General features: G+C 45.5%; 1 protein-coding gene and 1 long non-coding RNA gene across 5 annotated transcripts in view; one reads left to right on the top strand and one right to left on the bottom strand.

The window, feature by feature from the left end:
* SPATA16 (spermatogenesis associated 16) overlaps positions 1 to 5,211 on the bottom strand; it is a 178,946-nt gene extending 173,735 nt beyond the window's left edge. For all 3 annotated transcript variants that reach the window (XM_077348379.1, XM_077348380.1, XM_077348381.1), the window contains exon 1: positions 5,092 to 5,211. The gene's annotated coding sequence lies outside the window, so the exon portion shown is untranslated. The remainder of the gene's footprint in view (positions 1 to 5,091) is intronic.
* A 3,925-nt stretch (positions 5,212 to 9,136) lies between these two features.
* On the top strand, positions 9,137 to 26,030 carry LOC143842973 (uncharacterized). Of its 2 annotated transcripts, XR_013233413.1 has the most exons (5): positions 9,137 to 9,208; positions 15,909 to 15,944; positions 20,068 to 20,171; positions 22,116 to 22,261; positions 25,861 to 26,030. It is a non-coding gene; the product is annotated as an uncharacterized LOC143842973 (long non-coding RNA). The 2 variants fall into 2 exon arrangements; XR_013233414.1 differs by lacking the exons at positions 15,909 to 15,944; positions 20,068 to 20,171 and having other exon boundaries at positions 9,158 to 9,208.
* Positions 26,031 to 26,470: the final 440 nt, after the last annotated feature.

Here is a 26,470-nt window from a genome sequence, read left to right as displayed (position 1 = left end):
TGTATGTATTTCCGTAAATATATATATATATATAAAAAACTCAGACCAGCAGGCTATAGTTTGGATAATTAGATATGTTACGTATTATTAAATTAGCCGAGGGGAAAATAAAGGAAGCTTATGCAGATAAAAATCAAAGTTCTTGGTAGGGGAGAAGGATTTATCGCCACAGGCATGGCGTGTGTAACTAGCACTCTTTCTGTTACTGAGGATGAAATATGAGCAGTGTGGGTCAGTGACTAAAGTTGGACCTGAAATTTCATCTCTCTAACATGGACTTCAGGGAGGAGGCTGTCTCAGGAATCGAGTACGTGTTAGCAGCCAGACACCCCCCCCCCGCCACTTCAAGGGGCAGCTTGCCCATGAACACCCTTGGTCAACACTGCCTGCACCTTGCTATTACAGTGCTTTGCAACAGCATCCCTGTGCTGGAAATGTACAAATCTATGTCTGTTTCCCCAATAACTGACCGGCAGTATCTGTACCCACACAGAAAGCAGGAAATGTACTCTCCAGCCAGATGCCAAGCTGTCCAGGAACTGCCTGGACTCCGCAGGTGACATCATCATGGACTATTAGAGGCACTAAACAGCTGGCTTTTCTTTTCCCTCTATGGAAACAATGCCCATCGGCAGGTCAGTGGTGCACCAAAGAACATTATGAATTTTAAAGGTAAAGGTAAAGGTATCCCCTGTGCAAGCACCGAGTCATGTCTGACCCTCGGGGTGACGCCCTCTAGCGTTTTCATGGCAGACTCAATACGGGGTGGTTTGCCAGTGCCTTCCCCAGTCATTACCATTTACCCCCCAGCAAGCTGGGTACTCATTTTACCGACCTCGGAAGGATGGAAGGCTGAGTCAACCTTGAGCCGGCCGCTGGGATCGAACTCCCAGCCTCACGGTAAGAGCTCCAGACAGCATGTTGGCTGCCTTACCACCCTGCGCCATCGCCCCCTTAAGTGCTTCTTCCTTCACACTACACCTATAGAAGTTTATTAGTCATGATTAACATAGCAACCACACCTCAACCCATTTCCAAGCCTCTAATCCCAGGGTTGTCAAGACAACAGTTGCATTTTTGCTTAATCCAGATGATGTAACCATGTTCTGGTCAAGGACAGTCATACTTCTTTAGGGCCAGGGACCATCAGCGCATTTGCATTTATATATCTTTGAGTTCATCTGGGGGTATGCTGAGACAGGTAGTCCCTTATATACACAGGGCCCGGACCTTTAACGATAAAACCGGCACCTTGAATTTGATCCAGAATTCAACCAGCAACCAATGCAACTGCTGGAAGACTGGTCAAATCTTGTGTCCTCCACATTGTTACAGGGAGGACCCACGCAGCTGCATTTTGTACCAGCTGCGGTATCTGGGTCAAGGTCAGGGATAGAGGGGTGTAGAGTGAGTTACAGTAGTCTCATCTAAAAATGACTGTTGCATGAATCACTGTGGCTAGGTTCTCTGGGATCAGGTAGGACGGCGGTACCTTGGTCAGGAGAAGGTGAAAGAATGTCTGGCAAGCTGCCTTCGTGATCTGTGCTTCCACTGTTAAGGAGGTATCAAAGATCACCCCCCATATCCCTAGTGGAGTATGAAGTTGTTCATTGCACTCCATCAAGGCAGTGGAGGTGCACTTCCTCATCTTACCCTTTCCTACGCAGCCAATGGACTCCTGTCTTTTTGGGGTTTAGCTTTAAGGGCTGATCTGCTGTCTCTGGAGGTCATCTGCCAAGGTGACAAGAGCTGCCCCCCTCCCCCAGCTGGCCGGAACCCAGATTAGTATAGATCCAGAACGGAAGCTTCTTCCCTCAATCATACCTTGGGACTCATGGATCCATGGCAGAAACTATTAATATGGGTATGACCAGGGGTGGAATTTTAACTGTAGAAGAACAGATACAGTTGATATGAGGTTACCAATATCAGTGTACCATATCCAAACGAATACATTGTTCTCCACATCTCTGTGCAGGGCCAATGACATATCTGTCTGTCTATTTGCCCACCTGTGGTCTGTTTAATGGCTTTTAAAAATTGTTGTATACTCTGATTTTATAAGCTTGTAATGTGAAAAGCTGGCACAAAATGTTTTTTTTCTGTCTGTCTACCAATTGAAATAAAAACTGTCCTTTGGTTTAAAAAACATTTCTATTGTTTTCTGTACATCTAACTTAAGTACCATGTTAAACAAGACCACAAGACGATAACTATGTCGGTCCCGCTCTTTCAAATAACTCGGTGAGCCTGACCCATCCTGAATTGCTTCCCTGGGTATGCCAACATGATGAATATGTTTTAGCCTACTAATTAGCTATATTAATCAACAAATGTCTTCAAAATACTCCTGCCCCCTCAATTAATTGGGTAGAACACTTTTTTCAGAAAAGCAATGATTTTCACCCAAATATAGAATCATAGAATCATAGAGTTGGAAGGGACCTCCTGGGTCATCTAGTCCAACCTCTTGAACTATGCAGGACACTCACAATCCTATCACTCATCCACTGTAACCTGCCACCCCCTTGAACCTTCACAGAATCAGCCTCTCCGTCAGATGGCTCTCTAGTTTCTGTTTTAAAATCTCCAAAGATGGAGAACCCACCACCTCCTGAGGAAGCCTGTTCCACTGAGAAATCACTCTGTCAAGAACTTCTTCCGGATGTTTAGATGGAATTTCTTTTGAATTAATTTCATCCCATCTGGTCTATCCCTCTGGGGCAAGAGAGAACAACTCTGCTCCATCCTTTATATGGCACCCTTTTAAATACTGGAGGATGGTTATGTGTGAAAACTGCTAGTTTAGAATAGGTATTCCTGCTCCCCCCCCTCACACCGGAGGGAATGCTTGTCAGATGATGCTTGTTGCGATGCATGCACCACCCTTTAGTCTTGCCACGTTCCTCCTGGGGGTGGGGCATCTCCCATTCTCCCTAGGCCCTTCCTGCTGCCCCTCGGCTGGGCAGCAGGAGAGAAAGAGAAGCAAATGGGGGTGTATGGCCAGTGGCCTTGTTACCCATGGCAACTCACCTTACTGCCAGACTGGAATGGCACCCTCATGCATGCCTCTACACTCAAGTCACTCTTGGTACCCACTTCTGGCCTACGCAAAGACCAACAGTACAATGTGCTCTCAAGAGAGCACCAGCACCAACTGACCTTGCTCATGAACTCTGCCTTCCTGCACAGACTGGGTATCATGTGATGATGATGATGTTATCTGTTCAGTCATGTCCGAGCCTTGGCGATTCTATAGGAAAGTCTTCACCATGCGCCCCTGTCTCTGACTGCTTCTTTTAGTTGGTTCATGGTCATCCCTGTATCAGCTTTGATCATGTTGAGCCAGCAGATCCTTTGGCGACCACGTTTCCTTTTGCCACTGTCCATGCCGAGCATGAATGACTTTTCTAGCGAGTTTGATCGCATGATGTTTCCAAAGTAAGTGAGCTTTCGCCGTAATATCATCCCTTCTAATGACATAGTTGGTTTGCTCCTCTCTAAAACTATCTTGTTGGTAATTTTGACTGTCCATGGGATTCACAGCATTCATCTCCAACACCATAATTCGAAAGCAGCTATTCTCCTTCTGTCTTCCTTCTTCAGGGTCCAGCTTTTGCTTCCATAGCTTGTTATGGGGAAGACAATGGCGTTGACTAGCCAGCACTTTGTATTAAGGCTGATATCCTTACTCTTCCATATTCGGTTCATGGGTATCATGTACGCATCTTCGATTAAGACAAAGCCCATCCTCATTCCTGACATTCTTCCCCTCCCAACCATTGTACTGCTAAAGTGGTGACCAGCAGACTTCTTAGAAATGCTTTGTTCACCCCAGAAGCCCCTTTCCTGTCCCACCATCATGGCAGCTGGCCAAGGGTTTGATTACTCTCATCAATTAGACAGGCCAAAAAGCTTCCAGAGGCTTTGATCACTTTGATCTTCGCCATCCGAAAGCGATCAAATCACACCTTTTGTCTAAAGTGCACCACAGTCTTTGCATCCCATACTGCAGAGGTAGTCAAACTGCGGCGCTCCAGATGTCCATGAACTACAATTCCCAGAAGCCCCTGCCAGCATTCGCTGGCAGGGGCTTCTGGGAATTGTAGTTCATGGACATCTGGAGGGCCGCAGTTTGACTACCCCTGCCATAGTGCCTAGGAAAAGAGTATAAAAGCCCTTCAGTTGAGCACCCCAATTTGCCGCTCTGGTGACCTCAAACCCTGCCAGACACCCAAGTTGAATGCTGGCTTGCATTTGCATTGCTCTGCTCCTGCACTCCCCACATGTATACCCTTATTGCCCCCTTTCCCCCTGAAACCGATCTATTTCCCTCCTTGCTCTTGGAGGAAAGAAATCAGCTGCTGCAGTGGCTTAAGCAGAAACAGAAGAAGAGTTGTTTTTTACGCTGCTTTTCACTGCCCAAAGGAATCTCAAAGCGGCTTCCAATCCCCTTCCCTTCCTCTCATCACATCAGATGCCCTGCAAGGTAGGTGAGGCTGAGAGAGCTCTGAGAGAAACTGCTCTGTGAGAACATCTCCCAACACGACTGTGACTAGCCCAGGGTCACCCAGCTGGCTGGATGCGGAAGAGTGGATTGCAAACTGCCACTCTTAATCACCATACCAAGCTGGAGACTTGGTAGTATCACCAAGCGGCTAGACCTCGTTAAGAAATAAAAAAATGGTATAATGGTGGGACCACCTATGAACAGACCATGGGAAATCTCTGTAAATTCAGGGATGCAGAAGAATGTTACATGAATTGAGAGTCCCCCCAAAATCGCATGAATGAGAACTGAATATGTCCCAAGAGACGTGGGAGGAGTGGAGAGTCATGTGGATGGAAGGGGGAAAGGTGAATTCAGTCCCCTTACATCCTGATACTTCATAGAATCCAGGAAGAAGAGGGTTTTTGGGGAGACATGGGTGGGAGAGTCCAAAGTCTTCCCCATGGGTCCCGCCTTGAACCTAACAAGGAGTGAAAACCTGCGTGGTGTTTTCAGAGTTAACGCTAATTCTGTCAGACTGGCAAGGAGCGGCACATCCCTCTCTGCCAGAGGATGAATTCACACAAGCAACAATTACTCACTGTGCTAGGAGCAACAGCCTTAAGTGCAGCTGCTGAGATCGGGAGCCTCTCACGCTTGCCTGGATGCCGGAACCGCCACTGGAAGGCTTCTTAATTCAGGCAGCTGAGACAGGCAGAACGTCCGGGAGAGATTCGAATTTGAAACGGAACGTTTCAACTGCCACCGTCCACCGACCTGGCCCTCTGGAATGCCTGAGAGAGGGCAGATTCAGATGGCCATAACAACGTGGGTTTTACATGGGATCTGGGGAGCGTGAAGTTTCTGTGGCAGGGTGTCCTGCAAGATAGCTCTTTAATCTCCTCAGAGTAGCAGACTTTAATAGGAGAGAAAAACAATGACCCTCTGCTATTATTTAATTCCTTTATTTATTTGTTTGTTTGTTTACATTTATATACCACCCTCCCCGAAGGCTCAGGGCGATTTGCATCAAACAGAAACAGTACAATTATCTCGGAGCGGATTAAATAAAAGGGTATGGGCTGTTGGGGAGGAGTTAGGGTGGGCCCTGTCCGGGATAAAAACTCAGAGGGCCCAATCAGGCCCTCTGAGTGTCCATCCAGGGCTGAGCCGCCCTTCGCAGGTTTCCCAAAGAACTCTTGTCTAACGCCTATTTTATTATTATGTAAAATGGGCTTTATTTCTAGTAACACAATAATCTGTATACCGCTCTCCGCGGTATAAATAAAAAGCTAAGGGGGGTCGGGGTGGGCCGAGTCCAGGATCAAAATCAGCCATTGGCTCCTTGGACCCAGACTGAAAAGTGGAGGGGCCAATCGGAAGGTGCGAAGCCCTTACGGACGGGCTTTGAAGCCTATTAACTATAATATTATGAACAATAGAACATTGGGGAGAACAATAACTCAACGCTTACTGATGGCCCAGTGGGGTGGGTGAGTCTGCATTGAAGGTTGTGGGAGGGGGGCTGAGGGGGGGGCCGATTGGAATCGGTGGTACTGGTTAAATTAAATTAAAACACACAGACTACATTTCCGTCAACGCTACCCAGTGAAGCTCTCGGTGCAGTTTGTGGTTTCTATCCGGCCTCATTGAAGCATGTTGTGGTTGCCAGAGTATCCCTTAAAAGCTAATCACAAGGAAGTTGGAACCCGTAAGTGAATACTAGAAATCACAGACAAAAAAAAAGCTGCGTCACAACTGTTGGCAGAGTTCAGATAGGCAAAGAAGTACGAAGCTCCAGGCTGCTTAAAAGAATAAAACAGTTTTCGTGTGAAGAGAAGCATTTGGTTGGGGCCAGTGATCCTAAAAACATCAAGTGGGCCTCCCCCAGGCCAGCCCCCCATGGAGAATGTCCTCTGAGAGATGTACTGGAAAATTGCTGTCGGTTCAGAGATTTATAGATTTCTTTTAAGGTTTTTAACTCATGTTTTTGATGTAAATATTTGCTGTACACTGCTCTGAGCCGGATGGAAGGGCAGTATATAAATTTAGTAATAACAACAACAACAACAACAACAACAATAAGCTTTGTATAGAAAGAGGAGGGGGAGAGGGAGTCCTACAGTCTGTCTCTAACATTCTGTCTGTTGGTTCTGGAGGCAAGCAGGGAGGAAGTATGCTCTAAGGAACAGGAAGTCTCCAAATGAGCAAGGCAGGACATAGGAGGAGCGTATTTGAAAAACATGCAGACATTCCTAAATCTAAATATGCTAGCTATGTATCTCCTCTGATGCCCCTTGTAGGATATTCCTTGCATGCTGCTGACTCCCGCACACTACAGGGCTTGTGTATTTCAACATTGTCAACACCCTTCCCACACACTAAGCACCCCTAGACACAGCAGCTCTTCAAGGAACATTGAACTTCACTACCCAGAATCCTCCTCAAATGTGAGGGCTTTGTGCTGTTTAGTAAAGATGAGGAGCAATGTAGATAGCTGAACCTCCTAAAGACGATTATTTGAAAACTTGAGGCAACCACCAAAAAGGTTCTAATGGGACCTTATCATATCAATGGATATGGAGTAAGGTCCTAGATAGTGTTGAAATTAGTGAAAGATTGGGGCATGGGGGCTTACTTTTTCAGCATTGGATTGACATTGTAGCATAACTTCCAGTGCAAACTAGAAGGGATATCATCATGCTGCAATAATGCTGCTGTATTTGCCCCAGCCATAGAGTTTCGGGCCGAGGCTAGAATGTTGCCTGAAGTGATGTCACTTCCAGAAGTGATGTCATGGCATTGACCTCATTCCAATAGCCCCACCCCCTTTCCCTGGCAGTTCCCCCTGAGCACCTAGCTGAGCAGCCACAGGAAGAACCAATAGGTGGGGAGAGATGAATTGGGAAATTTGGTCTCCTTAGTCCCTAGAGAAAGTCTAAATGGCTTTAAGGGTCAACCCTATCAGAGAAGACACTTCCTAAAATATTACTAAGTGAATGGCTGTATTGTGACGTCAGCTCCATAGGCAAGGGCTCCACTTATAGTGCTAAATATAGATCCAGTGCCCCGTAACTCATTTGATTCTCCTCCCTTCCAATAAACCTACCACACTGAATGGCTTAAAGATTTAGGTTTTTCACCTCACTTTCCCCAATTGATGCATGTGGGTGAAATGAAAATTCTAATTTGCGTGAATGATGCCGCGAACGCTCTTAAATCACAGCAAAATGGAAGTCGGGGAAATCCTATGGTGAAGGCAGCGTGTGGAGTTTCTCTGTCATTCATCTCCCCTTCCTCTCTGTTATACAACTTGCCCCTCCCATCACTGTGACACATTATTCTGACAGGTTTTATTTTTTGTTGCTTTCCTTCAATGCCTGAACGGCGGCTGGTCTTTCTGTCTTTGTGACAGGTTTATAAAAGACCAATCGGCCTTGGCAGCTATTTAGGCCTCAATCCAGGCGGGCTCCTTCCCCATTTTTAAACAAATTACTTTTAATATTACCTAGGCATTAATGTTTAAGAGGGGATAGTGTTCGTGTTCCATAACCGCTTTTCATTAATGTTTTAATACCTCGAATCCTGAACTCCGCTGAGGTCACTTCGAAGATTTCGAATAAATCTTTCTTTCTCTCGCCAGCACACTGCACAAAGGAAACAGAGCGTTGGGTCCTCTCAAACAAATCGAAAAGACAATTGCTTTTCCACTGGGGAAGTAAGGGCAGTGCATAATTCTTGGGAGGTGGGAAATTAAAGGGACTGGGACTAGGTGGAGATGTGTGGCTCCTTGAGAAATTCAGCCTCGTCTTACTTAAGGTGGTTTCTGCTTGCCTGGATGTTTTGCCTGAGGAAGAATTTCCACATGCACTTTGAATTCCCCTTTATCCTAAGAGAGAAACGTTGCTAGTCTTGTCAAAACTTCTCAGACTTCGTGAGGAGATTCCAAATCGGGTTTCCAGCTCCAGGTTGGGTCATTCTATAGATCTGGGGGAGATGTCTTGAGAAGGTGGAGAGAGCAGTTGTCACCCCAGGTTTCCAGGCCCCACCTGGATTTGGCAACCCCACTTCCATGTTTACTTCAAATTTATCTTTAGGCAATGGTTGTGTTCAGAACTCATAAACAAATCACAGTTCCTTTGGGCCATGAACAGAATTCCAGAAGATTTGAAGAAAAAGAATTGATTTTTATACTCTGCTTTTCACTACCTAAAGCATGGGTAGTCAACCTGTGGTCCTCCAGATGTCCATGGACTACAATTCCCATGAGCCCCTGACAGCAAACGCTGGCAGGGGGCTCATGGGAATTGTGGTCCATGAACATCTGGAGGACCACAGGTTGACTACCTCTGAAAGGACTCTCAAAGTGGCTTACAGTCACCCTCCCTTCGTCTTCCCACAACAGACACTTTGTAGATTTGGGAGTGGTGCCTGGGAAGGGTGGGGAGAACAGTTGTAATTCCAGGAGATTTCCAGGTCCTATCTGGATTTTGGCAACCCTGCTTTCAAGTTTATTTCAAATTTATCTTTGGGAGTGGAGCCTGGGGAGAAAGAGTCTGGAAAGGGGAGAGACATCACTGGGTCATAATGTTCCCACCCTTCAAAGCAGACATTTCATCCGGAGGAACTGATCCCTGTACTCTATCAGTTGTAATTCTAGGTACCACTTGGAGGCTGGCATCCCTGTATCCTTACAACAGCCTTGCTACACAAGATAAGGTAAGAGAGCATCACTGGCTGAGGGTCAAACAGGGAACTTGACAAAGCGGGGACTTGAACACGGACCCTCCCGATCCCAATCCATGACTCCAACCACTAAACCACCCTGACCCCACAAGCTCCCTCCTCTTTCAAATATGCTTGGCCATAAAAGGGAGATGGGGAGATGGGCAGAATTGCTGTGGACTTTTAGTGGCCATGTTGGAAATGTTGTGTAGAGTTGGGTGAAACAAGGGCAAACATTATAGTGAGTTGTCTCCTAAAGATCTGACCCCTCCCATTTTGAAGAACCAGCCTCCGTTTGCATTTCCTTCACCAGTCCTCTGCGTCTGCTTTTGCCTGGATGGTGGTACATTAATTTCCTCCAAATTCCTCCGGGTCGGAGAAATGGTATTCATTTCATCTGTATAATGTAATACCAAAAAAATGCGTGGATGAGGAACAATTACCACTAGAGGGCGATATCAGCATAGGCATCACTATGGTAAGCCCCACGCATACAGATCTCCCAAAGTCATTAGGATTACATTCAGCCCGAGGCCAGGTTCACACATGAAGGTCCGTTATTTCCCATCATCCCATTCGCCGGCTGAATGGGTGAATCTACTGGACTGAAAAGCACATTACTTATGGTGATGTCGGACGATGTGGAAGTTCAGTCCTCCTCACCCCCCTCCCCATCGTCTGCACAGCCACATGGCCATTGTTGTCAGAAGCTACCACTCAAACCAAATGTTCTTCTTCAAGTGTTCTTTCCTTCTTCAGTGTGAATGGAAGAGTCTGACGCTGAGGATTCAAAGATGGGTTCTGGGTGGGTGACTTTTAAACATGGATGCAGGTCTGGAGGGTCTTTTGCCTTGGAGGCAGTCATAATGTTGCTTCGCCATGTGAAGAAGACATCAGATTAGCTGCTCTTAACCATTATACCAGGGCTAGTCAAACTGCGGCCGTCCAGATGTCCATGGACTACAATTCCCAGGAGCCCCTGCCAGCGAATGCTGGCAGGGGCTCCTGGGAATTGTAGTCCATGGACATCTGGAGGGCTGCAGTTTGACTACCCCTGCATTACACCAAGTTGGCTCTCAGATTCTCTCAGCCTACCCTACCTCACAGGGCTGTCATGAGGGGGAAAATGTTTGCACTCCAATCTGAGTTCTTAAAGACATGGTGGAGTATATAAGTATAGTTTTCTTTTAAAAATTATTTAAAGTCATTTTCAGGCTTAAATTAATTGTGATTTAAATTGGCTCTTATGTAAATGCAAACACATTAAGTCCTGTAGCATTAGTGCTTCAAATGATCGGACGTTGATCCTACTTTTATTACATGTTCAAATAAGAGATATAAAGACATGCAAAGAATAAATATGATCTACAACTGAGAAAATTGAGAAGAATCCAGAATATTGACAGTATATTCCAAAAATGAACCAAAGTCCAGTTCTCTGTCGATTCTTGTTTCTTTCTCTCACTCTGATGTAATTAGATAACTTTACCATTTTTGTACTTTCAATGAATATTCCAATCATCAATAGTAGGAGTTTTCTTATCCTTCCGGTTAAGCCACAATACAGATACTGTCTGTACTTCGTTTATGATAAATTCAATATTATAGCTTTCTTTTAGGTTATTTGTAGGGCATGTTTCAAGATCGTTAGACAACCCATATCCTGTGATATATTTAATTATTCTAATTATCACTGTCCAGTAACTTTTTATCGTTGAACAAACCCATCGCTTCTGCATGAAATCTGCCAATAGTACGAAAGAATTCTCTTTTAGTGGTACATATAACAATTCAGATAGGCCAGCTGTGCCAAATTCACTTCTACTCTGTGATAATGCACAGCCCACACCCTGTCTTTCTTTTATTGGAAATGAATGATCTTGTGAGATTATTTCATGAGATCATGGCAACATTTTGGAGCATGGATAGTATAGGTCATACAAAATGGCTTCCAAGGTCAGTTTCATTTTGAAGCTTTTTAGATTTTGGGGGGGAGGGGAGAGAAGACCAGAACAGGCATGAAGGTCACGAAGGAGACTTAGGGGATAAAAAGAAAATGGAAAGAGGGAAGGAAGGAATCGGGGTAACCATGGAGGCTGCAGGGGTCCAAAGAGGTCGAGGGAATAATATTGCCATTCCACCAGTTGTGGTAGGAGACCTCCTGCTGGCAGTTCTCTCCTCCCACAGTAGTAGGAGAAAAAAAAATCAGCAGCAATTCCAAGAGAAGCATGATGTCACTTCCTGGTTCCCCATGGAAGTGACATCATAAACTGTTGATGGTACCTCCCCATGTCCATTCATCCACAGACTCCCATCAGTTGCCAACCTGTGAAGACATGAACATATGAAGCTGTCTTGAATTGAACCCTTGGCCCATCAAAGCTCAGTACTGACTATTCAGACTGGCAGGAGCTCTCCAGAGTCTCAAGCAGAGGTCATTTATATTATGTACGCTGTCATAGCCTTTAATTGGAAATGCCAGGGATTGAACCTGGGACTTTCTATGCTGATGATGGAAGGAGGGATGAGAAAGCTGCAGACAAAGGGGAAGGGAACTGCGAGAGGGAGGGAGATGAGAGGGAGAGAAGGAGAGAAGGAAAAAAAGAAAAAGGGGAGTGGCCATGGAGACTACTGAGGGAATCTAAGCAGAGGGTAGGCATGCCAGAGATCAGTTCCTCTGGAGAAAATGGCTGCTTTGGAGCATCCTATTCCACTGAGGTCCCTCCCTGCCCTAAATGCTGCCCACTCCCAGCTCAAGTCTTCATATATTTCCCAACCCAGAGAGGGCAGTGACAAGTGTAGAAAGAAACAGCTGTCTCTACTTCCCTGCAGCCCTAAATCCATTTTGGGCCCATCCTCATAATTGCATTTCTTGGGTCACATGAGATGTCTGGAGTTTCAGCCAGAAAACTCCAGAGCCGTCTCTCTCTCTGTGTCCATGAAGGCAGTGGAGGTCAGAAGGTTTTCAATCACCTGTCCTGAAATGCAGGAGATATCCAGCTGGCAGGCTGCTCTGCTGCCTGTCCATGCTCCTTACAAAGGCGCTGGCAGTAGCTTTCTCTTCAAACCTTGAACACAGAGAAGACAGGTGTCTGTAGAATTCTGGAACCCAGGAAATTGCCTGGCTGGTTTCCACGGCTGGGCCAGCAACGGGTGGCGGCATGACTCACGACAACCCAGGCTGAAGCTTTTATGTGTCAGAACTCAGAACACTCCAGGGACCCAGCCAGGCTTCCCTGAGTTTGAAACAGAGCTTGAAATTGTGCTGAAAAGGTGGTTCTCGGAGAAAGGCATTTCAGCTGAATTAATTATCCTAGAATCAATCCATTGAGAAGCATCAGGCGATAACCCCAGCTGGTCTAATCGTCAATCCTACCTGCAGTTCAGGATATTACTCTGGACATATCGATATAGCCATTATTTCTTCCCTAAATTTATGTACTTGTTATATTTTTGGCCATCTTGACGTCAAAGATTTCTGGGGGGGAAAAGAAAGAGGGTGGGGGGAAGACGGGTCAAAGTCTCTAACATTTTGGCTTTTGCTGAGAAATCTCTTGTTGGTTCATTAAATGTTTGTTGCCTGTACTTTCTCGTGATAAGAAACCTGCCTGGAAAATTAGTACTGTTCAGTAATGCAGTGTTGTGTATTCCAGATGGAACTATTATAAACATGTCTCTTGCCTTAGACACAGAGTGGGGGAGAATTTGAGCCCCCCCCTTTTTTTTTTTTGCTGGAGAAATATAATAGCTGTCTCGCATTAGGATATTTTTTCACTTTTGGCGTAGATAATTACTCACTGCTTATGACCACCATGTGTGAGGGAGTGAGGAGTAGCTCAGTCAATGCGCTGATTAATTAAGAGCTCTGTGAAATTCCTTGGGATCCATTTGCAAGTGAATGTGAGCATCATCGTATGGTCCTCTATGCATGGTTGCACTCCCATCCTGGGTCATATCATATGAGTGCAGACTTCTAATCTGGCATGCCAGATTCGATTCTGCGCTCCCCCACATGTAGCCAGCTGGGTGACCATGGGCTTGCCACGGCACTGATAAAGCTGCTCTGACTGAGCAGTGATATCAGGGCTCTCTCAGCCTCACCCACCCCACAGGGTGTCTGTTGTGGGGAGAGGAAAGGAAACGTGACTGTAAGCCACTTTGAGACTCCTTGGGGTAGGGAAAAGCAGAATATAAGAACCAACTCTTCTTCTTCTTCTTCTTCTTCTTCTTCTTCTTCTTCTTCTTCTTCTTCTTCGTATGGAGAATCTTTCTTCAAATGGTTTTCCCAAGGTTTTCCCATGACATTGTCTCTTATCACTGGTACTGTTGCCTTTGATTATGGAGGATCCCTTTAGCCTCCATGGCTAGTAGCCTTTGATGAATCTCTTTTAAAACTCATCTATGCTCATGGCCATCGCTACATCGAGTGGCAGTCAGTCAGTTTCATTGCCCAAATAAAGCCAAGTTGGTGGAGTCTTCTTTGTTGGGAGTTTTTAGAAGATTGGCTGAGCACCTGTCAGGAGCACCTGTCCCGAGAAGGTGGGGGGCTGGATTGGATGGCCCCTTGCGGCCTCTGTGTGTGATTCTGATTTTTCACAAGGAACACAAAGTTTGAACTTTGTGACTTGTGATGTACACTTCCTCCCCCTCCAGTCAAGTAGTAATATTAATGATTTGTTAGCAATTTAAAATTGGTAGTATTTCAAGTAGCTGTGTTGGCACAGTTGGCAGCAGTCAGCAAGGTGGCTGGCCTGAAAATGCTTGCAATTTACAGCCTTGCTTGGATTGCAGGATGCAGGGGCGTCACAGGCAGATCACGCATAACTAAAAAGACACATTGGCCTGGTTCAGATGTTGGGCTGTTAACTCCCATTAAGGAAGTTGCTGGGGAGTTTGGGTCTGGTCCCTGGGCAGGGTGAAGACTGGATTATTTATTTTTTATTTATTTGTTTGTGATTTATTTCCCGCTACTCCCAAGATGGCTCATGGCGGGTTACAAGGTCCTCAATAAAACCCCCATAAAAACCCCATTAAAAGGATGTTCAAAATTACAATAAACACAGTGAACAAGGCGATAAAACCAATGCCAATAATCCAGTAGTATACTCCAGAGGTGGGGAGGGCCCTCGCTGGCAAGACAACCCCAGGTGCTAACACTAGCGGGGGGGGGGCAATGATCTTCCTCATCGCCCTGGCCTCAACTGGATGAGGGGGGGAGCTTAATAAGGATGTGATACCATAAAGACCACCCTCTGAATCTGCCATCTCCTCCATGGGAACTGAACTCTGCAGTCTGGAGATAAGTTGTGATTCCAGGAAGACTTCAGGCTCCACCTGGAGGTTGGCAACTATCTGGATGTCCGCTAAACCTACGTTTTGATTAAACCATAGGGGTCAATGTCCTCATGGGAATGCAGGCCAATTCCAGCTATGGTTTGTTAGGGCGTGTCACACCATATGCGAAACCCTGGTTTGAAATTCATTTACTGTTAGTCTCAGCTATGGTTTAGTATGACGTACGAATCCTGCCTTACTCTCTGGTGGGGAGGTCAGTCAGGGCTCGGGGGGGGGGGGGGGCGGTACAGGAAAGAGAAACGGTGTGGAAACCAGCATTTGTCATGCAAGCAAGGAAAGGAATGATTGCCTGGTTGAACTAACTAACCATAGTAAACGTAAACCGTAGCTTCGGATTACATCAGAACTAGTGTATGCGTGCTGTGCTGCTTTGACAGTTGTGCAGTTGTGCAGTCAGGGGTGTTGATCCTGCCAGCCCATAAGCTTGGATTCTATCTCAAATTTCTATGTGCAGAGTGTTTCTTCCCTGCCTCCCTGTCCCACTGCAAGCCCAAATGCACTCCAAAATGAAGCTTCTGGTAGATGAGACAGCTTGGAGAAGAAGCGTTGTATTTTTGTGCCCCACTTTTTATCACCTGAAAGAGTCTCAAAGCAGCTTACAATGACCATCCCTTCCTCTCCCCACAACAGAAACCCTGTGGGGCAGGTGGGGCTGAGAGAACTCTGAGAGAACTGTGACGGGCCTGAGGTCACCCAGCTGGCTGCAGGTGGAGAAGGAGTGGGGAATCAAATCTAGTTCTTCAGGTTAGAGCCTCCCCCCCCCATTCTTAACCATGACACCATGCTGGCTGACAACAATGGGAAATCAACGATGCTCACTATTATTCTCACCAGTGGAAAAATTAGGCCAATCTATAGAGCATTATGAATTGAACTACAAGTCCCAGTTGGCCTACATTCCCATGAGGACATGGTGTTTGCAATCCAATTTAGAACATCTGGAAGCCAGGCAAGGGAAGCAGGTGAGGCTGAGATGCCAGAGAGATGTGCCATGTCCCTTGGTCTCTCTTCTGCAAGAGGGAGAGGCAAGCAAGGGAAACTGTCCTTTTGTACATTTCAGAAGGTAGCTGTGTTGGCTTGCAGCAGGGGAGCAAGATTCAGGTCCAACAGAACCTTACAGACATAACAAGATTTCTAGGGGGGTAAGCTTTTGAGAGTCAAAGCACACTTCATCAGACCTCCTGGTGGAGGGAGCTCTGGCTCTCCAAAGCTTTCCCCCTAGAAATATCATTGGTCTCTATGTGGCTGCTGGACTCAGACCCTGCCCTTGTTTTGAAAGACTTTACTTGTTTGTTTGCTTGTTTATCTGTTTGTATTTATATGCCATCCTCCCTTGCAGCTCAGGGCAGTTTACTCCCTTGCAGAAAAACATTAGGTGAGTAGCAATACAGGATAAATGTGGTGATTGTGTCAACATTTTAACATGGTCAATGATCATAACATAATGTTGCATGTTCAGTTAAATATATCAAAAATCATAGCATTATCAGTCATAACATAACATGTTCAGACGTTCTGGGGAAATGTGCATGCACATGAAAGCTTATACCCAGAATTAAACTTCTGGGTCTTAAAGGTGCCAAGGTCTTAAAGGATATGGCTTCTGGACATTATCTTTTGGTTTTTCCCATAGAACCTTAGAGTTGGAGGGGGCCATACAGGCCATCTAGTCCAACCCCCTGCTCAACGCAGGACCAGCCTGCAGCATCCAGGATAGCTCTTGTTTGCTGCTGCATTTGATATTTGATACCAGCCTGCGTATAACGGCATACTGTATTTATTATTATGCTGTGGTTATTTTATTGTTGCCATAGATCAGCCTGCTCTGAAGCCCTTCGTAATCGGCCTTGAGCTTCTGAGCAAGGCATAGCAAGATTTATTTTAGAAAGAATGAATGAATTAAGGAAGCCCATTTTTGGAGCAGCACAATTTCCACAGGGTCAAGGTAGGCAACAACCTAACAAGTGCGCCGTTGCAAGAGGCTGCACACACATACGGCTACGTCACATGCATTGCACAGGGTCCAGGGAGGGTCATGGCTTAGGGAGAGAGCACCTGCTTATATGTCTATCTATTATTTGTCTATCTTGCAAGTCCCTTGGGGATGGCAAGGTGAACAAACCGGTCAGTCCTAGAGGAGATCAGCCCTGACTGCTCCTTAGAAGGCCAGATCCTGAAGATGAAACTCAAATACTTTGGCCACCTCAAGAGAAGGAAGGGCTCCCTGGAGAAGAACCTAATGCTGGGAGTTACTGAGGGCAAAAGAAGAAGGGGACAAGAGAGAATGAGGTGACTGGATGAAGTCGCTGAAGCAGTATGTGCAAACTTAAATGGACTTTGGGGAATGGTAGAGGACAGGAAGGCCTGGAGGATCATTGTCCATGGGGTTGCGATGGGTCGGACACGACTTCGCACCTAACAACAACAACATTATGTTTTCATTTGTGGATTTATATTCCACATCTACACCCAGAAGGTCTCAGGGCGGGTTACAATGCTTCAGAATAAAAACAAGATAAAATAATTTCAAGTACATGAAAAGATTAAAAACATAAACCCTTCCTTCCCTCCCTTCCTCCTTCCCACCTGACAAGATCCTGTTCTCTCGTTCACATGATCTTGCCAAGATGTCTGTATTATGGTTCACATGTACTTCTATTAATATATTAGTCCGTTATCATGCCTTGGTCCTGTTAAAATATCATTCTGGTTGACATGTTACGTTATGATTGTTATAGTGCTATATTTGTTATAAGACTCTGGAGGACCTTTGCCAGTCTGAGTGGACAATGCTGACTTTCATAGATCAATGTTCAATATAAGGCGGTTTTAGAAAGTGGTGTGAAAGCTGCACTGGGAAAAAAATTGTGGAAAAAAACAAATCACCAGGAGTAGATGGGACATCAATGGAGCGTGGACTGCTGAAAAGACAGATAAGCAGGTTTTAGTTTAAAACAAGCCTGAACCCTCCTTAGAATCAAAAATGGTTAAACTGAGGCTAATGTACTTTGGTCATATTATGATAAGGCAAGAGTCAAAGACAATAATGCCAGGAAAAGTTGAAGGTAGCAGGGAAAGTGGGAGATCTGATATGAGACGGTTAGATAGACACCTGACAGAAATGCTGATTCTGTGGACTTAGGCAGATTGCAGGAAGGGCTCATCTCAGTGCTTGGCTCTTGTGGACCTTTCTTGCATGGCCACAGAAATGCTGATGGCCCCTTTAGGGTCAGGAGGAAAATTTCCTCTAGGCAAGACTGGCCAGGGATTCTGGTTTTTTGGGGGTGAGGGTTATCATCTGAACATGTAGCTGGGATCACTGTGGGTGGAAAGGTAGTTGTGAGTTTCCTGCATTGTGCAAACGGTTGGACTAGATGACCCTGGAGGTCCAACTCCATGATTCTATGACTCAGTCAAGGAAGAAGAAGAGTTGGTTCTTCTATGCCGCTTTTCTCTACCCGAAGGAGTCTCAAAGCAGCTTACATTCACCTTCTCTTTCCTCTCCCTACAACAGACACCCTGTGAGGGAGGAGAGCCCTGAGGGAGGAGAGATATTACTGAAGAAGGAGAAGCGTTGGTTTTTATATGCCACTTTTCTCTACTAGAGGGAGTCTCAAAGTGGCTTACAGTCATCTTCCCCTTCCTCTCCCCACAACAGACACCCTGTGAGGGAGGTGAGGCTGAGAGAGCCCTGATATCACAGAATAGCTTTATCAGTACCGTGGCGAGCCCAAGGTGGCTGCATGTGGGGGAGTGCAGAATCAAACCCAGTCCACACTCCTAATCACTCATAACCACTACTCCAAACTGGCCACAGCCCTTCATTTGCAAAACCTGGGCAAGGCTGTTAATGATAGGACATCTGAAGGTCATTCATTCATTCATAGGGTTGCCATAACTCAGCAGCGACTTGACAACATTTAACATGCAGACATATGTGTTCAGAGACTAAGATTTCTTCAGCGGTCAAGAGCCAGTTTCATGGAAGCTTAATATGACTGTGTTTGAAGTAAGGTAAAGGTAAAGGTATCCCCTGTGCAAGCACCGGGTCATGTCTGACCCTTGGGATGACGCCCTCTAGCGTTTTCTTGGCAGACTCAATACGGGGTGCTTTGCCAGTGCCTTCCCCAGTCATTACCATTTGAAGTATTTGAAGTGGCTGGTGTTTGAAGTATCCAGCAGCAAAATAAGACCAATCCCCCCCACTCCCTGCCCAGTTGCCACAGACCTATTGTTAAAATTTAGAAATGTGTTGCTTTAAAGACACATTGTATACCCAAGCTGTTTTCCTGTGGGGCTTCCGGCCAATTTCAAAACTTTGAGAACCTATTTCAACAAAGTTATTCATCTGCGCATAACTCCCCAAAGACTATGGTCAGCCTCATTACACGAGTATTCCTCAGCCTCTCTGACTCACTGGTATTTCTTTCTCTCCCTCAGGCACGGACATTTTCATCTTATTAATGGTTCAGCTTGATTCCACCCAGTGGTGGGATCCAGCTGAAAATGGGCATGTCCCTGAGATCGGCCAGACTTATTGGTATACTGCGGCTGTTTCCAAAGTTCCTTTCTTGAGCCACAGCTTAAACAAACACAGCACAACAGGGAAGGCATACTAATAAAAGAACCTGCGGAAATATCACATAATCAAAGATCACAAAAAAGCACTGGAATAGATTTAGAACTTCCAAGAATACCAATCACCAAATGTCTTCTGAAATCAGACTGTCGTGAATTTCCCCCACAGAAAACTAGCGATGATGGGGCTGTGCACATGCATTCATAAACAAACCTTTCTAGAATAGAGAGATTATATAACAGAGAAAGCTGAGAACCATACAGAGGACATGAGAAACATCCAGATGGAGGGCAGAGCTAGGCCGATTTGCTGAGAGGATCCCAGGTGGTGCTTGGGCTCAAACAGGAAGTGGTGGTCTTCCCCATATATGTTAGGGGTGGAGGCTTTCAGCCTCACCTACCACACAGGGTGTCTGTTGTCGAGTGAGGAAGGGAAGGCAATTGTAAACCGCTTTGACTGTTTATGCACTGGAGGTTTCATGCCAGGCTACAGGCTGGAGTTTTTGTCGTGGCAGGTTGCCCCACCTCATCCTGCACCCACATTGGGGGAGAGCATTCTGCCTGGAACACCTCATCCACCCCCAATTTGTGCGTAAACAGCCTTAGAGACTCTTTCGGGTAGTAAAAACTCTTCTTCTTCTTCTTCTTCTTCTTCTTCTTCTGCGTCTTCTTCTTCTTCTGCGTCTTCTGCGTCTTCTTCTTCTGCGTCTTCTTCTTCTTCTGTGTCTTCTTCTTCTTCTTCAACAAACTCTGCCTTCTCCTTTGAAGAGCTATTGAGATACAGCTGAGGTCTCCTGAACCAAACAGTCGGCAAGAGAACAGTGGCTGCTCACATGAACACAGCAGGGGCCATGTCTTACTCAGTTTGCTGGAGCATCCTGGTCTGTGGGGTGCTTTCTCTTACATAAATCATTTTGTAGGCTCCTCCACACCGATTCCCTGCCACAGCGAGGCGTGAAACTCAGACCTGACTCATATCCAAGTTGGAATGATGGGCATCCATGAGAATGCAGCATGACCTGGAGTGAGTATCCCCCCTTCTTTGCAGTAACACCTGCAATGTGTTTCCAGAAAGCAACCATTCCTTCCCTCTTCCCCAAATCCTAAATACTATGGACAGTATGACAGGCAGTTCATGAAGCTAGAGCAGGGGTAGTCAAACTGCGGCCCTCCAGATGTCCGTGGACTACAATTCCCAGAAGCCCCTGCCAGCATTCGCTGGCAGGGGCTTCTGGGAATTGTGGTCCATGGACATCTGGAGGGCCGCAGTTTGACTACCCCTAAGCTAGAGGTACATGAAGGGAAGCAAAGAGACGTATTTGTTATGCAAATCCCCCTTTCTTCTTTTCCCACTGGCTTGGTTGTCTTAAGCCTTCTCAGATGCAATAACAACAATACTCAATAAAGGTCAATAATAAAAGCAAACATCTCGCAAGACCATGATTATCAAGAATCTGGGCTTGCTTTTGCCTCTGGTGCTACAAAGGACGGTCCGGCATCTTCATCCTTGTTTTCCCACGTCTTCCTATCTGATCTCCAGTTCTTTCCCTCCTAAATATTAACTCATCTAAATATGTTGGTATGAAAGTAGCAGAAGGACCCCTGGCCAGGTCCAACAAAGATCAACAAACAACAACAAAAAGAATGGGGTGGGGGAAGGAAACAAAAGAACCCAACCTGGAATGGAGGTGAGAACCTCCAAAGGTTGGGAAAACTGGACCTTTTAATGGTGTAGATATGTTACATTTGCAATTTATTTATGGAGCTCAAATACATAAAAGTATCCAAAGCAACAGAAATAGTGGGGAGTGACACCTTTTCTATAGGTCACAGATTCAAAAGTTAGTTATATCCTAACATCCAAGGACCTAACTCGTTTTGACCTCTACAGGTCTTCCTCTGAGGTCAATATTAGGCACACACAATTGTTTTAAAACAATATGTTAGTAAAACATTTTTCGATGACCAGAGTGGGAAACCAACATCTGTGTTCAAATGAAGGCCCCTTGCGTGTCCACTGGATGTTAACAGTTCTTCTATAAATCAGGATCTTTTAAAGGGCTGCATTCAATAACCTCCCCAGGTTTTCAACAGAACCTGCTGTGTGTTCTTGTGTACAGTTTTCTCAACATTTTTAGGTTTTCAATAATGATGAAGAGGAGGTGCAACCCCTTCCAAAATGGGATGCTTTTGTGACTCCACCATCAGAAGAAGAGCTGGGGTTTTGACCATCGCTTTTCAGTACCTGAAGGTGGCTTACAAACATGTTTGCCCTCCTTTCCCCACAACAAATGCCCTGTGAGGGAGGTGGGGCTCAGAGAGATCTAATAGAACTGTTCTGTAAGAACAACCCTAAGAGAACAATGACTGGCCTAAGGTCACCCAGCTGGCTGCCTGTGGAGGAGCGGGGAATCAAACCCAGCTTTCCAGATAAGTGTCTGCCACTCATAACCACTACATCATATTGGCCCTCTTAAACACTCACTGTCCCTCTTGATTAGTCTACAGCAGGCTGTCTTAACCAGGGGTTCTCAAAACCCTGGGGGTTCTTGCTGGCCTTGGAAGGGTTTCCTGAATGGGTGGGAATTAATTAATGTTTAATATATTTTGAAAAATTGTTAAACATTTATTGGGTGATCTGACCTATATGGTCCTGTTGACCTGACCCCCACCCCCATGGCCAATGATGGGCCTGGAGGGGGTTTGGAGGGGCCCAGGTGGGCGTGTCCACAGCTATGCTTCCCAACCATACTCTGCACCATCATGCCACTTCTGGGGTTTCTCGAAGCCTGAAAAATGTCTCAGGGGCTTCTCAATGGTAAAAACGTTGAGAAAGGCTGGTCTGCCATATGTCCCTGGTGAGTCACGGTCTCTTTGTAGCCTTTTCAAGAGGTGTGGGGCTATTTTTTTAAAACACCACTAGCTGTTCCAGTGGCCTTCCCTCTAGTTTTAACATCTTGCCTTTCAGTCACTAGGAGCTGGTGTGTGGTACAGCCATGAAACCTGGCTGCAGAACTCCTGAGGTCACAATACAGAAGAAGACACAGCCTCAGCAGGAGGGCAATTCCAGCAGTCTGTCCTGGAGGAGGGGCTCAAAAGGTGTAGAGGCAGCAGGTAAGCCTCAGTGGGGGCCACAATGGCTATCTGGGCCCTGATGGGCAAAGGCGGGGCATGGTTTTGAAGAGCAGGAGGTGGCTAAGGAGCAGAGGATGGAGAAGTGGAGGGCCAAGCTTAGCACAAGGACCAGTTGCAGATATTGGGCTGTAAAAAGGGAAGAATTGGAACTGGGAGGAGGTGGCCTGAGGAGGAGGGGATAGGAGCAAAGACAAAAGATGGGAAGATTCCCAGGCATGGAGGCAGGTTACAACATTTTGGCTCCTCTCCTCTTACTGCAGTGGTTAAGAGCGGTGGCCTCTAATCTGGAGGACTGATTTCCTACTCTTCCACATGTAGCCAGCTGGGTGACCTTGGCCAGTCACAGTTCCCTCAGCCCCACCTACCTCACATGGTGACTATTGTGGGGAGAAGAAGGGAAGATGATTGTAAGCCACTTTGAAACACCTTCAGATAGTGAGAAGTGGTGTATAAAAAGAAGGAGGAGGAAAAGGAGGAGGAAGAGAAGGAAAGTCAGTCTTGTAAGTTTTACCTTCCTAGGAGAGTTTCAAATGGTAGAACACATAGCAGGCTATACCAAATGTGTCTCCGAACTACATGATGATCTCTGGTGAATCATTCCCTCCCAATGTAGCCAAGCTTCACTGTAGGAGGATAAAATGGGGTAAGGGAGAACAATGTGCAACTCCTTCCTGCCCAGAGAAAGATGGGACAGAACTAAATAGATAGGCCTTAAATTATATACTCTACATCAGGGGTAGTCAAACTGCGGCCCTCCAGATGTCCATGGACTACAATTCCCAGAAGCCCCTGCCAGCATTCGCTGGCAGGGGCTCCTGGGAATTGTAGTCCATGGACATCTGGAGGGCCGCAGTTTGACTACCCCTGCTCTACATAAAGAAAAGGAGCCTTCAACTGTACACCAAAGTGCTTGATTAGAATATTGGTTGCAGTTTTGAAGAAACCATGAAGAATTATTTCTGTTTTCCTTGCACGGAAGAAGAACATAACCTCAATTCTCCTTTTAATTTTACTGGCTTCATGGAAATATGACTTGGTTTATGCCTGATTTTATACCGCTCTACAACGGGAAGCTGGCCCATGATCTTTCTTGGAGCACCTTTTAAGGAGACAAGGGAAATGTTGTTTACAGTCTCCTGTCAGATACAATAAGCATTTAATAGAAAACGGGAAGTTAAAACACCTCACAAATGTTATAGTTCTAAGTAACTGAAACAATATCTCTTGCACTCTTTTAACTTTTATTCCTCAACATGCTTGTAGTCGAGAGTATAAAGTGCTGGAGCATTAAACATTCTTGGGCGGACAGGGATGCCCGGGTTCTTACGTGAATTTCTTGTGCGAACATTAAGACATGAGACTATTGTACCAAACCTCTTAAAGTCATATAAAACCACATTCATTGAAGCCCAGGCATATCTTAGGTTAGGAAATGCACCACCAAATCTAGAAGAAGAAGAAGAAGAAGAAGAAGAAGAAGAAGAAGAAGAAGAAGAAGAAGAAGAAGAAGAAGAAGAAGAAGAAGAAGAAGAAGAAGAAGAAGAAGAAGAAGAAGAGCTGGTTCTTATATGCCGCTTTCCCCTACCCAAAGGAGTCTCAAAGTGGCTTACAATCACCTTCCCTTTCCTCTCGCCATAACAGACACCCTGTGAGGGAGGTGAGGTTGAGAGAGCCCTGATATTACTGAAGAAGAAGAAGAGTTGGTTCTTATATGCCACTTTCCTCTACCCGAAGGGGTCTCAAAGCGGCTTTCAGTCACCTTCCCTTTCCTCTGACCTTGCCCCCTATACCAGATATTCTGACTTTCCTGGGTGAAACAGAACGCTTGAGTAGATGGTCTGACCCAACAGGGCCCTTCTTTTATAATGTGGAACCACAGTCCCTTCCATGGTACACACTTTAATAGATGGAGAGAATGTCTACATTTGGATCTGTTCCTTCCATTGAAATTGACGGGAAAGGCCAGTATCTCATGCCCCTATTGGAGCTCTTGACAGATTCTGAGGTATACTTCATTTCCCTGATTTTTTTCCCCTGCACAAAATGCTTTCCTGAAAAAGCTTACCTTAATTTTTTTTTAAAGACTGTCCCTCCTGGGAAAGAGCCGTATACAATAACTGCACAATTAGGATCTGATATGAAGGTCCCAATCAAGGCAATGATTGCACAAGTAATCAAGTAATAAACAGAAGTAATCAAGGCTTGTACTTGCTCAGCAAAATTTGAAGCAATGCCCTATGTGAAATTAAGACACATTTAGTGTTACGTATATTCTTCTTCGGCATGGGTGGCATATTGACACTCTGGGGAATTTCATAATTTTTTTCTCTCTCTTTAAAAAGCAATGTGTCTGCTCCTGCCACTATTTCATGGATGTCCACTCCGTTCTCATACTAAGCATCGCTGTCAGAGCCATGCTGAAGGCTCCACTTTAATTTACAGTGCAATTTTAAGTGGGTCTTCTCCGAATCCTACTCAGATGATTTGTGAATAGAACCTCTGGGCTGGCTACCAGTTTGAAGAAGAAGAGCTGGTTCTTATATGCCACTTTACTCTATCTGAAGGAGGCTCAAAGTGGCTTACAGTTGCCTTCCTTTTCCTCTCCCCACAACAGACACCCTGTGAGGTGGGTGAGGCTGAGAGAGCCCTGATATTACTGAAGAAGAAGAGTTGGTTCTTATATGCCACTTTACTCTATCTGAAGGAGGCTCAAAGTGGCTTACAGTTGCCTTCCTTTTCCTCTCCCTACAACAGACACCCTGTGGGGTGGGTGAGACTGAGAGAGCCCTGATATTACTGAAGAAGAAGAAGAGTTGGTTCTTATATGCCACTTTTCTCTACCCAAAGGAGTCTCAAAGCGGCTTACATGCGCCTTCCCTTCCTCTCCCCACAACAGACACCCTGTGAGGGAGGTGAGGCTGAGAGAGCCCTGATATTACTGAAGAAGAAGAGCTGGTCCCTATATGTTGCTTTTCTCTATCCGAAGTACCTTCCTATACCCACAACAGACACCCTGTGAGGTGAGGCTGAGAGAGCCCTGATATTACTGAAGAAGAAGAGTTGGTTCTTAAATGCTTTTCTCTACCTGAAGGAGGCTCAAAGTGGCTTACAGTTGCCTTCCTTTTCCTCTCCCTACAACAGACACCCTGGTGAGGTGGGTGAGACTGAGAGTGCCCTGATATTACTGCTTGGTCAGAACAGCATTATCAGCACCATGGAGAGCCCAAGGTCACCCAACTGGCTGCATGTGAGGGAGTGCAGAATCGAAACTGGTTTACCAGATTAGAAGTCCGCACTCCTAACCACCACACCAAACTTGCTCTCATTTGCTCTTCTTCATCAAAGGAAGTCTGCAGTAGGAAGTTTTAAATGTTTGGTATATTATAAGGTTTGTAACTTAATTGGTAATGTATATACTTGAAAAGGCTTGCTCTTCGCTTGTGCGTTTTTCTGTAGAACTATTTGAGGATCCTGAAACACAACAAGCTCCAAAGTAGGTGGAAGTTATATACTTTATTTAAAATCATTTTAATTTTTTTTTAAAAAAATATTAATTTATTGTAATAATTATCTTGTAGATCATACCACTGAAGAAGACTGAAATTTTGAAAATGGGAATTTGAACAATTTTTTTGTATAACCGGGACCTGATTTGGTGCAAGATTTGTGTTTATAATTTCTACAATTAGGATATGAAGAGAACATGAACATCTATGAAGGATGAGGTTCAAATAAAAACAAGAAAAGATAGAGAAAGTCAACAGGTGGAATTTTTCTTATTTTGGACTTTCCAGTTGACCAGCCCTCTTTCCTACATAGAAACAGGGACGGGGCAGGCCTATGTTGCTCTGTAACCCTGACTCAATGCCAGAAACAGGGCCACTCTGTCACTTCTACCCCCCAGTGCCAGAAACAGGGATGGAACAGACCTATCCTGCTCCATCTCCACCCCCACCCCCACCCCCACCCCCCATCAGTTAAGATAAAATGAGAATACTTACCTCTCTGGACTCCAGTTGCTGCCACATGCAACAAGCTTTGGCCAGCAAAGATTTGTATGGGTGGGGCCCCTCCCCTCCCTACCCCCCCCCTTCCAGGCCATCATTGGCCATTTTGGAAGAGGCTAAACAAGTCAATGCAACCATATATGGTCATATCACCCAATATATTTTTTAAACATTAAAAAGT

This window comes from Paroedura picta, chromosome 8 (assembly GCF_049243985.1).
Source record: "Paroedura picta isolate Pp20150507F chromosome 8, Ppicta_v3.0, whole genome shotgun sequence".
In the NCBI taxonomy this organism is placed as follows: Eukaryota; Metazoa; Chordata; class Lepidosauria; order Squamata; family Gekkonidae; genus Paroedura; species Paroedura picta.
Note: the sequence above shows the minus strand (reverse complement) of the source record. Positions and strands in the feature narration are given on the sequence as shown.